Source organism: Sturnira hondurensis, unplaced genomic scaffold, assembly GCF_014824575.4.
Source record: "Sturnira hondurensis isolate 20B ecotype Veracruz unplaced genomic scaffold, ASM1482457v3 Scaffold0017394, whole genome shotgun sequence".
Lineage (NCBI taxonomy): Eukaryota > Metazoa > Chordata > Mammalia > Chiroptera > Phyllostomidae > Sturnira > Sturnira hondurensis.
This window is the reverse complement of record NW_028090025.1, coordinates 7,869,396-7,881,397: the sequence shown is the minus strand read 5'-3', so window position 1 is coordinate 7,881,397 and position 12,002 is coordinate 7,869,396. Positions and strand designations below refer to the sequence as shown.

General features: G+C 41.6%; 1 pseudogene; it reads right to left on the bottom strand.

Annotated features, from left to right (window-relative positions):
* Positions 1-8,579: 8,579 nt before the first annotated feature.
* LOC119002085 (uncharacterized) lies at positions 8,580-8,698 on the bottom strand (annotated as a pseudogene).
* Positions 8,699-12,002: the final 3,304 nt, after the last annotated feature.

Sequence of the window (12,002 nt, the reverse complement as noted above, 5' to 3'; positions counted from 1 at the left end):
TTAAAATCTTTTCCACTGAGTCATATACTTTAAAAAGCTGACTTTTGTGGCATGTGAATTGTATCTCAACAAAGCTATTATTTTTAATGAAATCATAAAGGCACCTAATTAATCTGACACAAGGAAGAAACAGAAAGGAGACAAAGAAACAAGCAGACCTAATAAAAAACAGTGATATAATAGAGGGGAACCTAAATATACTAATAATCACATTAATGTTCAATGGCCTAAATTACTAAAAGTCAAGAAGGCCAGTTTGGATCTTGAAAAAAGAAGAAGACCTAACTAAATGCTGGAAATACCAAAAATGCACTTTAAATACAAATAGATGAAATATAAAAAGATTCTTTAAAAAGGTATACCATGTTAACACTGCATTTATAAGATGCTGGAGCAGTTGCATTAATATCAGAGAAAATAGATTTTAGAGCAAAAAAATAAAGAAGTTTAGTTCATAATGACAGAGGGGCCAATTACTCCAGAGCCCATGCATGCTTATGTGCCCAATAAGAGACCTTGAAAAGATGCGAAGAACAAACAGAGAAAGAGTCCCATAACTCTAGTTGGAAATGTTAGACTCCTCTCTCAATTACTGATAGAACAAGTAAAAGAAAACCAGTGAAGATATAGAAGACTTGAACAGCACTGGACCAAGTTCACTGAGTGAACACATCACACTCCACTGAATGAAATAGAGTATGTGGCAAAAACAGCCACAATTGATAAAAGCTATAGGAACTTTCAACAAGGAATTAAGACCATCTCTCATTGAATTTATGACTTAAAACTGACAGAGATCAGCTTGATCCAACATGGCAACTAATTTCACCAGTACATAACCCCTAGCCTCATCATACACACTCAATGTAACACCTTAGCATGCTAAATGACACATTGCACACTGCCATGATGGGAAATGGAAAGCCCACATAAGGACACAAAATAACTGATGCAGCTCTTCCAAGAAATAACCCATTTCCTGGAAAGATCCTCAATACTTCTCCCCCTTATTGAATGCCCTACCCCCGATAAAAGAACCACAACAAAGGAAGCAAATCTCACTAAAAGGGGACTGCTCTGCCTATGGAGTAGCCCAAACTCTGTGTCACTGCTTCATTAAGAAACTCTCTTTTTACTTTAAACTCTGTGCTCATTCATTTTTGAATTCTTTTCTGCATGAAGCCAACAAACTACGGTACCTCCCAGACCACCAGAACACCCGCATCACCAACAGCCACAGAATGCACATTCTTTTCAATAGGTTTCGAATGTCCACACAGAACATTGAACCACATAGATTATATCCTGGACCAAAACACAAAGTCCCAATATAGTTAAAAGGATTCAAGTCACTCACAGTATGTTTTCTGATTATAATAGAATTAAATTAGAAATTAATAACATCTCTGGAAAACTTTAATGTTTGGATGCTTAAAAGCATACTTTTAAATGACCCATGGGTCAAAGAATAAATCAAAATGGAAATTGGAAAGTATTTTGTACCAAATGAAAATTAAAATAGAACATTTGAAAAGGTGTGGAGTGTTGGGAAAGCAATGCTTACAACTTGTGATAGTAAGTGTGTTAAACAATTATCAAGCCCTCAATTCAGTGACCTCAGTTTCCACCTTAAACTAGAAATTGAAAAGCACACAAGATTCAAAGCAAGCATGAGAAAGCATGTAAATATCACTGTGGAGGTAAAGGAAATAGAAGACAGAAAACAGAGGACACCAGTAAACATAAAAACTGATTCTTTGAGAACATCAGTACAATTGATAAATGCCTGGCCAGACTGGTCAAGAAAAAGAAAGAGGATGTAACTACCAACATCAGGAATTATAAGACCAATCTCCTTACAGAGTTTATAGACAGTTAAAAGACAATAAGGTAAATAACATTATGAGCAGTTTTATGCGTATAAATTCAACAACTTGGGTGAAATGGACAAATTCCCTGCAAGACACCAACTATGAAAGTTCATTCAAGATGAAATAGGGAATGTGAATAGCACTGTAACTACTAAATAAAATGGAATGGTAGCTTAAAAACTTCCAAAAAAAAAAAAAAAAAGAGAAAAGAACCCAGTCTAGGTTCAGGGGGTTTCACCAGTGAATTCTTCCATACATTCTACAAAGAAATAATACCAATTCTACAGAAATTTTTCCAAAAAAAATTGAAGAGGAGAGAAGACTTCGTAATTCATTGTGTGAATCCAGCATCACTCTGATACCAAAACTTATTCAAGTCTTGCGAGAAAAGAAAACTGTGGAATGAGCTCTGGTCATTCCCAAGATGGAGTTTGCATGTGCAAATATGGAGAGTCAGTCTGGATGAAAATTCTACAAGACAGGGTTAAAAAAGACCATGGGGTCAGCCAAATCTATGTTCAAAATTCCTTCTCTGACACTTCACCAGCTTTTTACCTCTCTGATCTTCAGTTTCTTATCTTATCAAATCAAGGTAATCACAGCATCTCATGCTGAGAATAGGATTAGGATGAAGTTTAAATTGGATAATGCCATTGTAGTGTCTATAACCAGTGCTTAGGACAAAACAGGCAGCTCGATAACTATTAACTGTAATAAGATAATATTCTTATTGAGGTAAAGAAGGCTTATACCTTTTGTGGTTATATAAATGTTTGCAGCGGTAGCTATTTTTTGATCAATGAAGCCACTTCAAAATTATTGCTTTTCTTCGCACTTAAAGGAAGAATTAAAATCCTCTATAACTACATAATTTATTTAAGTACAAACACAGGAAACAGTGGCCTATTTTTCTTCTTACTTTTTTTTTTCTGTCATAAGAAGAGGAATTCTTTTTTGCTTCAATTTAAAATAAAAATTTATTTTGTCCATCTGTTTTTCCTGCTAAGGGCCTGACTTCTTGAGCCATCGTTCAGTTACTCAGTTCAAGCTAAGACAGAGTCCAAAGAAGTCTTGCTTGCTAGAATCTGTTGGTTTACCCAAGGCCCTGTGGTTTACAGCCTTACTTGAGAAAAAGGTGTTTGGAAAAGAAACTTACCCGGCTCTGTTCAGGTGAAAATGTGAAATAGACAAAGGACAACAGATATGGTAACTGCATGGGTAAATACATAAGACTATGGCCTGGGAAATAAGAATGAAGAAAGAGCCTTGAGTCTTTATCTTATTTATCTATGTTTCACATCCAAGTCACCAAGACAAGACACGAAAGGGCAAAGGATTCAAATCTCAAATGCGCTCTTTTCCCCTCCTGGCTAAGTGAGGATTTCCACCAAGTTGGATCATCAGCTTATATATGGTTTCTATGAGCTTTATGTAGGGTTTTGCATTTTCCCACCCCGTCACCATCAAGTTCTCATCATCCAGTAAACTGTATTATAGAAAGTGGCTTAGATCAGAGTTCATAGGCCTCCCATCCCAAATCTCAACCTTGAAAAGGACACACCTCTCATCTACAAAAACACAGCAGAGCATTAAGAGAAGGCTTTCAGTCCACACTTGCAGACCCTGAAGGACAGGCTTCAGTAATCAGTGAACAGTTCTCTTCCCCCTCCTCCTGTCCTTGGCACGGATGTTCTGCTTATTATTTTTACTGCATGGGTCAGCAACATGACAGTACAGAGGACATTTGCTATGTCTGAGGATAGAAGAGACCAGAGGAAGTAGTAGCCTGGTTCTTGTTTTTGAAGATTTACAAACACAAAGACCTTGCCTGCTTATTAATGTGCCTCAATAATTGACCCATATTCTGACAAATAAGATTTCTCACTCCCTGTGAGTGGAGAAGACCAAGTAAATCTGGGGAGGGAGGAAGGAAAGGAGAGAGGGAGAGAACCTGAAATTATTGGGACTTTATTTTCTCTTCTTTAGGCCTAAGACAGGGTTTCTTAGCTGCAACATTGTTGCCCTTTTGAGCCAGTTGGTTCTTTGTTCTGTCCTTTGTTCTGCGCACTGAAGGATGTTTAGTTCTATCCCTGGCCTCTCCCAGCTAGCTGCCAGGAGCAGCCTCTTTCCCAAGTTGTTATGACCAAAATGCCTCCAAACATTGCTGAATTTCCCCTAGGGTCGAACTCCAATGCCCCCAGGGGCTGAAAAACACTGACCTATGAAGGAACATAGGAGTAAAGACATTTCTCATTAGAGCTACTATAGCTTTTTCTTAGAAAAATAAGAAAAGGAAACAAATTCCTCACATTCACACAACATATTAGTGGGCAATGCGAGAGGAGAGACAGCTTTGCAAATGCTGCTTGGATGGCCCACTATGTCTTCTGAATGGCCAAACTTTGGCCAAGCAGGAGACAAAGTGCCAATTTGTTTAGTCTGAAAAATACGAAGACTTCACTTTGGAGGGATCTCTAGTGAAGGTTCAGTTGGAAGTCGCAGGATGGCTGAATGATATCTCCTAACATCCTGCCCTACCCGCAGTGTGGATGACCAGGAATGCAGCTCAGACCCAGCAGACGCACGAGGATGGAGCAAAAGGGAGCGCACAGGGGTGTGCAGCAGCCTGCCGGGAAATTCTCTCCCCTGGAGTAAACATGGCCCTCTGTCGTCAAAAGCAAAACTAGGAAGGGGCCAGCCAGAAAAAAAAGCTCAGAGAAGGAGACGCACACAATCTCCTCCTCCACAAGTGAAGTCACCACAGATCTGTGATAGAGCAAAACTGATTAGAGACTGGCAGACCCATGCCAATAACGGTGATGGGCTAGAACCATGGTCAGCTGAATAATGGCCCTCCCAAAGACATCCACACACCCTCACCCCCAAAACCCATGAGTATATTACCTTATAGGGAAGGGGGGCTTTGCACCTGTGATCAAGTTAAGGATCTTGAGGTGGGGAGATTATCCTGGACTAATCTGATGTAATCATAGGGTCTTTGTAAGAGGGATGCAGGAGGGTCAGTGTTCAGAAGGCCATGTATTAACAGAAGCAGAGAAAGAGAGAGAGAGATTTAAAGATGCTACTCTGTTGGAAAATGTGTTATCAGCGAGTTTGGGTTCTTGTCTCCTGATATAAAAGAATTTACATTAGGACTCTGATAGAAGCATAGCAGATTTACTGAGACGCTGAAGAGGGCGAGAATGCTGAGATGGGGTCCCAGGTCCTGCGTGCTGCATGTGAAGCTTAGGGGTGTTTATTGCTTGGAACATGGAAGTTGCTGGGGTCAGCCAATCAGGGTGTAGGTTAGCTGATACTTTCCTTCTTTAGGAACACTGGGGTCCCCACTGATGTCTGGGTATGTGCCAGTAAAGTGAGGCATTCTGGGGTTGTGCTAGACTTATGGGATGCAGAAAGGGACACTCCAAGTCAGGTATTGAGTGTGCCTCTGTGGTTTGTAGCTTGGCTTTAGTTCTGAAAAATAAACTTGAAAGAAGCCAGGTTCCTTCCTGGACCATTGCTTTATAGCTACCTATTGATAACTGCCCTTGTTCTGGCAAAGCTTAACTCAATGGAGCAAATTTCAGGAACATTTTATTCTGCCTGTTTTGGATAGAGGGCCGGCTGTTTTCCGAGTGATCCAAAGGAAGAGCCTTTTCCAGCATCCAGGGGCCTCGAACGAAAAGAGGTAGGTGATCCCCGGAAGCTGAAACAGGCTCTCCTATTGGACCACTCCGAAAACAGCCAGCCAGCTCTTTAAGAAGTATGCTGGTGTGACAGAAACCAGCAGTTTCAGCTTTGGCCCTCGAGATATGATTAACAAAAGTAATATCTAGTCTTTGTCTCTGGTTCTTGCACAGAGCTTTAAAAACCTTTGGAATTTCCTTAGTGTTGGAGTGTCTTTATCATTCATAAGGAGCCCCTTTTGGCCACAGCTGAGTTTATGCTAATGAGGCAACTCCTGCTGGACTCTCCGGAAGTCCCCAGGGTGGGTCCGGCCATGCCAGAAAGACCTAGCAAGTGAGGAAAGGGTTGGGACTTTCAGCCTCAGGCTTACCCAGGCATCCTGAGAACAGCTGGAGATGGAGTTCCAGCACATGGCCAGTGATTTTACCAATCCCGCCTGTGTAACGACACCTTGGCACGATCTCTGACGCAGAGACTCAGGGAGCTCCCTGGTTGGTGGACACCGAGGAAGCACAGTCAGGGTGGTGCAGCCCAGATTCCACGGAGAAGGACGGATGCCTCTGCATTCAGGACCGTCCCAGTCTTGTCACCTTACAGATCTCATCTGGCTGTTCACTTGTATCCTTTACAACAAAACTACAAACACGCAGGTAGAGTGACATTGAATTCCATGAGTCCTTTACTGTCAAACCTGAAGGGGTCTCATGAGAACCCCCACAGGTCTAGCCATGTTGGTCAGGCAGAAATGCAGGTGGCTCCTGGGCCTTGGGGCAGGCACCTGAACTGAAGGAAACCTTGTGGGATTGAGCTCCCCCAATGTATGGAATTGGATGCCAATCCCAGGTAGTTAATATCAGAATGGAACTGAGTTGTTGGACACCCGATTGATGTTAGAGAATCGGTATATTCGACTGTGACTGGTCATGGGGCCTGGATGCCTCGCTTTCGTAGTCTAAGTGAGTAGACTGCTGGGGTTCATTACTTTTAGCTGCAAACGTATTTTATCCCCAAATAATATCTTATGCCTAAGCCACAAATATATAAATTAAAGCAGATGTCAGGCCATGAATCTTTTCCAGATTTTCTTATCCCTCACTCCTGAGATACATTTGTGAGAACCTAGGGCTCTCCTGAGTAATTGGAAAGCTCCTGGCCTCGGTGATCCAAGATCCCCTTTTCTCTTAGGAAATGCTGTTATGCACTCTCAAGGCCTAATACACAGAGATCTGATTTCCCCAAGGCCCTAGATGCTTCTTCAAAGGGCCCCTCCCTCTCTCAAGCTGCTCCAAAGGGAATTGAGGGCAAAAATAAGCATGCCTCATGGCTGAGTATGAAATGAACCCTCACTCCTACTAAAGTTCTCTCCTGGGGACCCAAGGTCAAACCTATGTGGTCGCAGAGCCCAGCTCTTTATTTTCAGAAATAAAACAAATCCTGCTCTTCTCTCCTCCCCCACGCAAGTCAGCAGCACACTCTGGCCCCATCTCTGGTAATATCAGGTTTATAAGAACAGTTTCTCACTTTTATTCATTTGAGAATTGAATTAGCTTTCACATTTGCCTCCACAGCTTCAAAGAACATCTCCCAGCCATCATTTACCACACTATTAAATCGAGGAGCATCTTGTCAGTACATCTGATAATTTGATTCTGAGTGATGTTTGTGTAGTTGCTAAGCATTTTAGCCAGCAACAATAACGTTACGAATGTGTGCCTGGGCCTTTTAACTACCAACTCAAAAGAGATTTCGACAACTGGATGTAGCCCTGGTAATAAGGAAATGAAGACACTAGATTACTTTAAAAGTTATTATGTTTCAATAGGGGGAACTGGATTCAATTTAAAGATACTCCCAGCTCTAGCCAAAGTAATGTTTTTAGTTTCTCATATGAAATTAGGTAAAAATCTGATGTGGGAACAGCAGGATTCAAGTCCCAGCATATAAATTAGGTTTAGGGTTGTAAGTGTAAAATTCCCTATTTAGTTCTACCTTGTAGGTAAGGCCTGCCAAGAGTTATAGGCTGAATGATGAGAACATAAAGTTTAGACCCAAATGACTGAGGTTCAAATCCAACTCTGGTACTTGAACAAAGTACATATTCCTTGGTTTCTTCTGCTGTAAAAGTAGGACAGAACTAGTAATAGTAATAACAAGAACAATTTAAAAATAATAGGGTTGAAGAAGGAATTCATTTAGATCAGAATTTCTTAACCATAGCACTATTGACATTTGGGGCTGGGCCATTCTTTGTCGTGGGACCTGTCCTGTGTAATGTAGGATGTTTATTGGGGTCCTCTACTCACTAGATGCCAACAGCAAACCCCTTCCAGAGAGACAGTCAAAATTACATCCAAACATTGCCCCGACTGAGAATCATTTATTTAGATAACGTTTTCAAAGCTCTTAGATGGTACCTGACACATAGCAAGGGCTCAGTAATTAGTAGGTATTCTCAGGACTCTTTTAAGGGTCTGAGCAGCTGGCACCACTCCCATTAATATGCGTTGAGCAATCTGTGCCTGGGTCTCTGCTATGCCCATTAGACTAGAGTTTTCTGTGAATGCAGCTGAGGAGAACATCTAAGGAGATGTGACTTCCAGGGGCTTTTGTGACCTGACAGCCCAAGTTGTTGGATTTGTAAACTCACAACGAAAAAATCATTGTGAATCATTGTTCACAATGATTTTTCTTCTTCGCCACTTTGCTTAGAGCAGAATATGACATCTCCGTGGACAAGTGAGGTTGGCCAACACTTGATTAAGAAACATTTACTGTCTATTCTATACTGAGTTCTGGGATGGGCACTTGGAATACAATGAATAAGTGCTGGTCTTGTCTTCTGGAAATTACAGTGTAGCAGGGAGCACAGAATGGTAAAATATGGGCCCTGGCTGGTGTGGCTCAGTGGATTAAGTGTGGTCTGTGAACCAAAAGGTCACTGGTTTGATTCCCAGTCAGGACACATGCCTGGGTTGCAGGCCAGGTCCCCAGTTGGGGGCACTCGAGAGGCAACCACACATTGATATTTTTCTCCCTCTTCTTCTCCTTCCCTTCCTCTCTCTCTAGAAATAAATAAAATATTTTTAAACTGTTAAGAACAGATACTATACTTTATCTTAACCAAAGGGCTGAGAAGTGATAAAATAAAATCTTTTTTTTAATTTACAAAAAAATGTAAAATATGCTTAACAATGCAGAACTACAATGGAAAAACAGAGGAGGAAAATAAAGGCCTTCCAACACAATCTGGAATGTCAGGGAACTTTTTTTTTAAAACAAAAAGTAGGGAAAGATTTCTTTGTAAGGCCTGAGTTTTGAAAATTTAGGACCTGTTTCTTTTTTTTTCCCTCTCCTAAAACTGCTTACAAGGATTTATCTCATTTTAAGCTCTTCACTTTCTGGATGAGAAAACTCAGGGACAAAGCAGAGTAACTCTTGTTCAAGGAAAGCCGGTGAATGTGTACCAAGTTGAGTTCAGGTTTCTTTACACTATAGGTACCCCCCATAGTTGACAAGTCAATACAACAGAGTGAACTTGGCCAGCAAAATGAAACTGTTTTATTCCCTAGGGAAAAATCAAATGATTTCTCAGTGTCTAGTAGGGCATCCTGGTGTATGTGTGTGTGTGTGTGTGTGTGGTTTGGGAAGGGCTGTGTGCTATTTGTCTGTGGCTGGATGTTTCATAGAAAATGCATTTCTCAAGAGGAGCAGTCATTGGCATGAAGTGGTTGACAAGCTCCTAGGTGCTGGCAGATGGCTGAGTGCCTCTCTAGTGGAGGCATTGAAGAGAATGACTGAAAGTCTCTGTGTATTAGAAATGACTTTGATCTGCAGCAGGAGTGGGGGGTGGCTTTCCTCCACACCAAACCCAGAAACTACCACTACCTGAAATCAATGCTTTAATAAGAGTTTGGCATTTGAGTGAAATGAATGCATAAGTGATGAGGAAATGAGAAATACATGAGTGAAACCTGAGGTGATATTGTCCTCCCTATATGTTTAGTCCCTGGAAAGAAGTGTATAGTTCACCCTTGGTTTTGTCTGGCCAGGCTGGCACTTTTTTTCTGGAGACTGTCCCTCTGCTTATAACATCTGCCCAGTTTCCTTTTGAGAGATCATGTTCTCGAATGATCCTTCATTTCCAGCCACTGTTAATTGGTCCAGGTGTAGGCATTTGACCCAGAATGGGCCTATCACAGTATAGCACTCTCCACTAGAGACAGATGATTGGCTCAAGAATGAGCACCTGACTCAAGGTAAGCCACTGAGTCCATTCATTAGGACATTTAGACTGGCACTGAAATAATGAGCTCAGTATCCCTCAAAGAACTGGCATCTTAACTAGAAAACTCAGGAATTGCCAGAGGCCATGGTTTTTGTTGTGTATCCAAAACTCATTTCTAGTGAGAAAGAAGAATAAGGAAACAGGTAGACAGATGCTAAAAGAAATGGAAAAAGAATCACAGTATATCTGAATCCTTGGTTTTACAATTCCTGAGATCCACCTGCATTTCTGCCTTTCCCTTGGTTTGATGGTTCCTTTCCACCATGAGATTCCTCAGCATCTTTATAATTCCATTTTTACTTAAGCTATTTTGAGTTGTGTGTCTGTCACTTGCAATCGGAAGAGTCCTGGCTAAACACACAGGCCACGTATCAAGATAAGTTCACTTCCTTTGCATGATTTGTTGCTTCCGTGGGTGATGTCAGGCAGGCGCAGACCACTATGCCGTAAATCATAAGCACAAGGCCCTTGATCTTTAATAAAGCAACATTCTTCTTCAAATGCGGTCAATAGGCCCCTGTAAGGATAATAGATCAGAGTTGCTTCATAACAAAGATGCCGATATTACAGAAGCTCACGATAGAGAATTTACTAGGGAAAGAAGAGTGGTCTATTGACCTGCTACAAATGTTCCAGCTCTGCCATTATTCAAATATTTCTATTGCCTGGAGTCCTGGATTTTTTTATCCACCCTATCAACATTCATCTCCCAAGCAAATGGAAGAGTGTTTCAAGTAAGCCTTTCCCACCTGTACTATTTTCAACTCATGCTACATTGTGAAAATGGTTGTTTGTGGTTTAACAGTTTGTGGCAGTGAGTAGCTTTAGCCGATGGTGAATTCACATACTCTGATGCCTCCTCCATTCAGAGAGGGAAAACAATCAGCCTTTATCCACTAGCAACCACTTTCCTAGGCATTGTCCAAATGTTATGTGTCATGTGATTTTCACAATTGAACAGGGAAGTAATGGTCTCCCTGCTTTGTAGATAAGGAAACCAAAGCTCATTTAGTGGAGAAAACTGTCCAGCTGCTCAGCTGTGGGACAAGGGTTGGAAGTCAGATGGCCTGTCTCTACACTCCATGTTCTTTCCTTGTTGAGATTCTTCAGGGACACAGATAGACTGCCTGGGAGAGAGTCCTGACTGCCCAGCATTGAAGGGAATCCTGGTTTGTTCAATACAGGCTCCGCCTAAAACAGGAACACCTGCAAGCAGAGAGGGGTCCAGCACAGTCTGCAGGGCCTACAATGACAGGAGCCTCTTCTTCCCTCTTTCCAACATGGAGACTCTGTGCCAGGAAGCCAACAATTTTATAAAATAATGGGAGAAAATGTTCAAATACATTTTGTCCTATAATTTCAGTTGCTGACTTCTTTTTCTCACTGCTGCTGAGATAGCTGCTCTCCTTCCCACTCAGGTGGGTTCAAAGCCTTGGAAACATTTGTTGACTTCTTTCTTTATCACATTTCTGTTTTGCTCCCCAGAGTAGAAGTGAGATCAGAAAAAAATTGCAAATCTGCATAGTGTTTCTACTCTGTTTAAATCCCTTCTCTCCCTGGCTTATCCTGACTCTTAGGATAAGGTCTAAAATCCTGAGTGGGGCTTACAAGGACCTCCACAATTATGCAAGCCTTCTCTTGCCTCATCTGTCACCATTCAGCTTCTCTCTTGCTTTACCCTAATCCAGTTATATTTTCCTAGTTCCCTTCCCTGTCCTTCTCACTCTTCACTGTCCTTCCCACCCCTATCAGCCAGAGGCCTTCAAGGAAAGGCATTTCCTTCCCCTTTAGAATTGTTTCTTGACTCCTGAGACCAGGTGAGGTACCTGCTCTATGTTCCCGGGCACTCCGTGTTTCACCTTTGTAACACCACACTAAAACTGTTTTTCCCCATCTGTCTTCATTACTGAACTGTGGAGCAATGAGCACATGGCTGCCGTATTCCCAAAGGCAGCCCTTGCGCTTATCACCTACAATCACCTACTTATTCCTCCTGCAAAGAACTGGTGGGATTTGTTGTTTCCTTTCCATTTCTCATCTTCTCCAATTTTTTTTCATAGAATGCAATTGGTTCTGGGGTCTCCTCATTCCAATTCTTTTCATGCTGTGTGACTCACTCAACTTCTTAAAACACTGAATTGCACTTGAAACATCCTTGC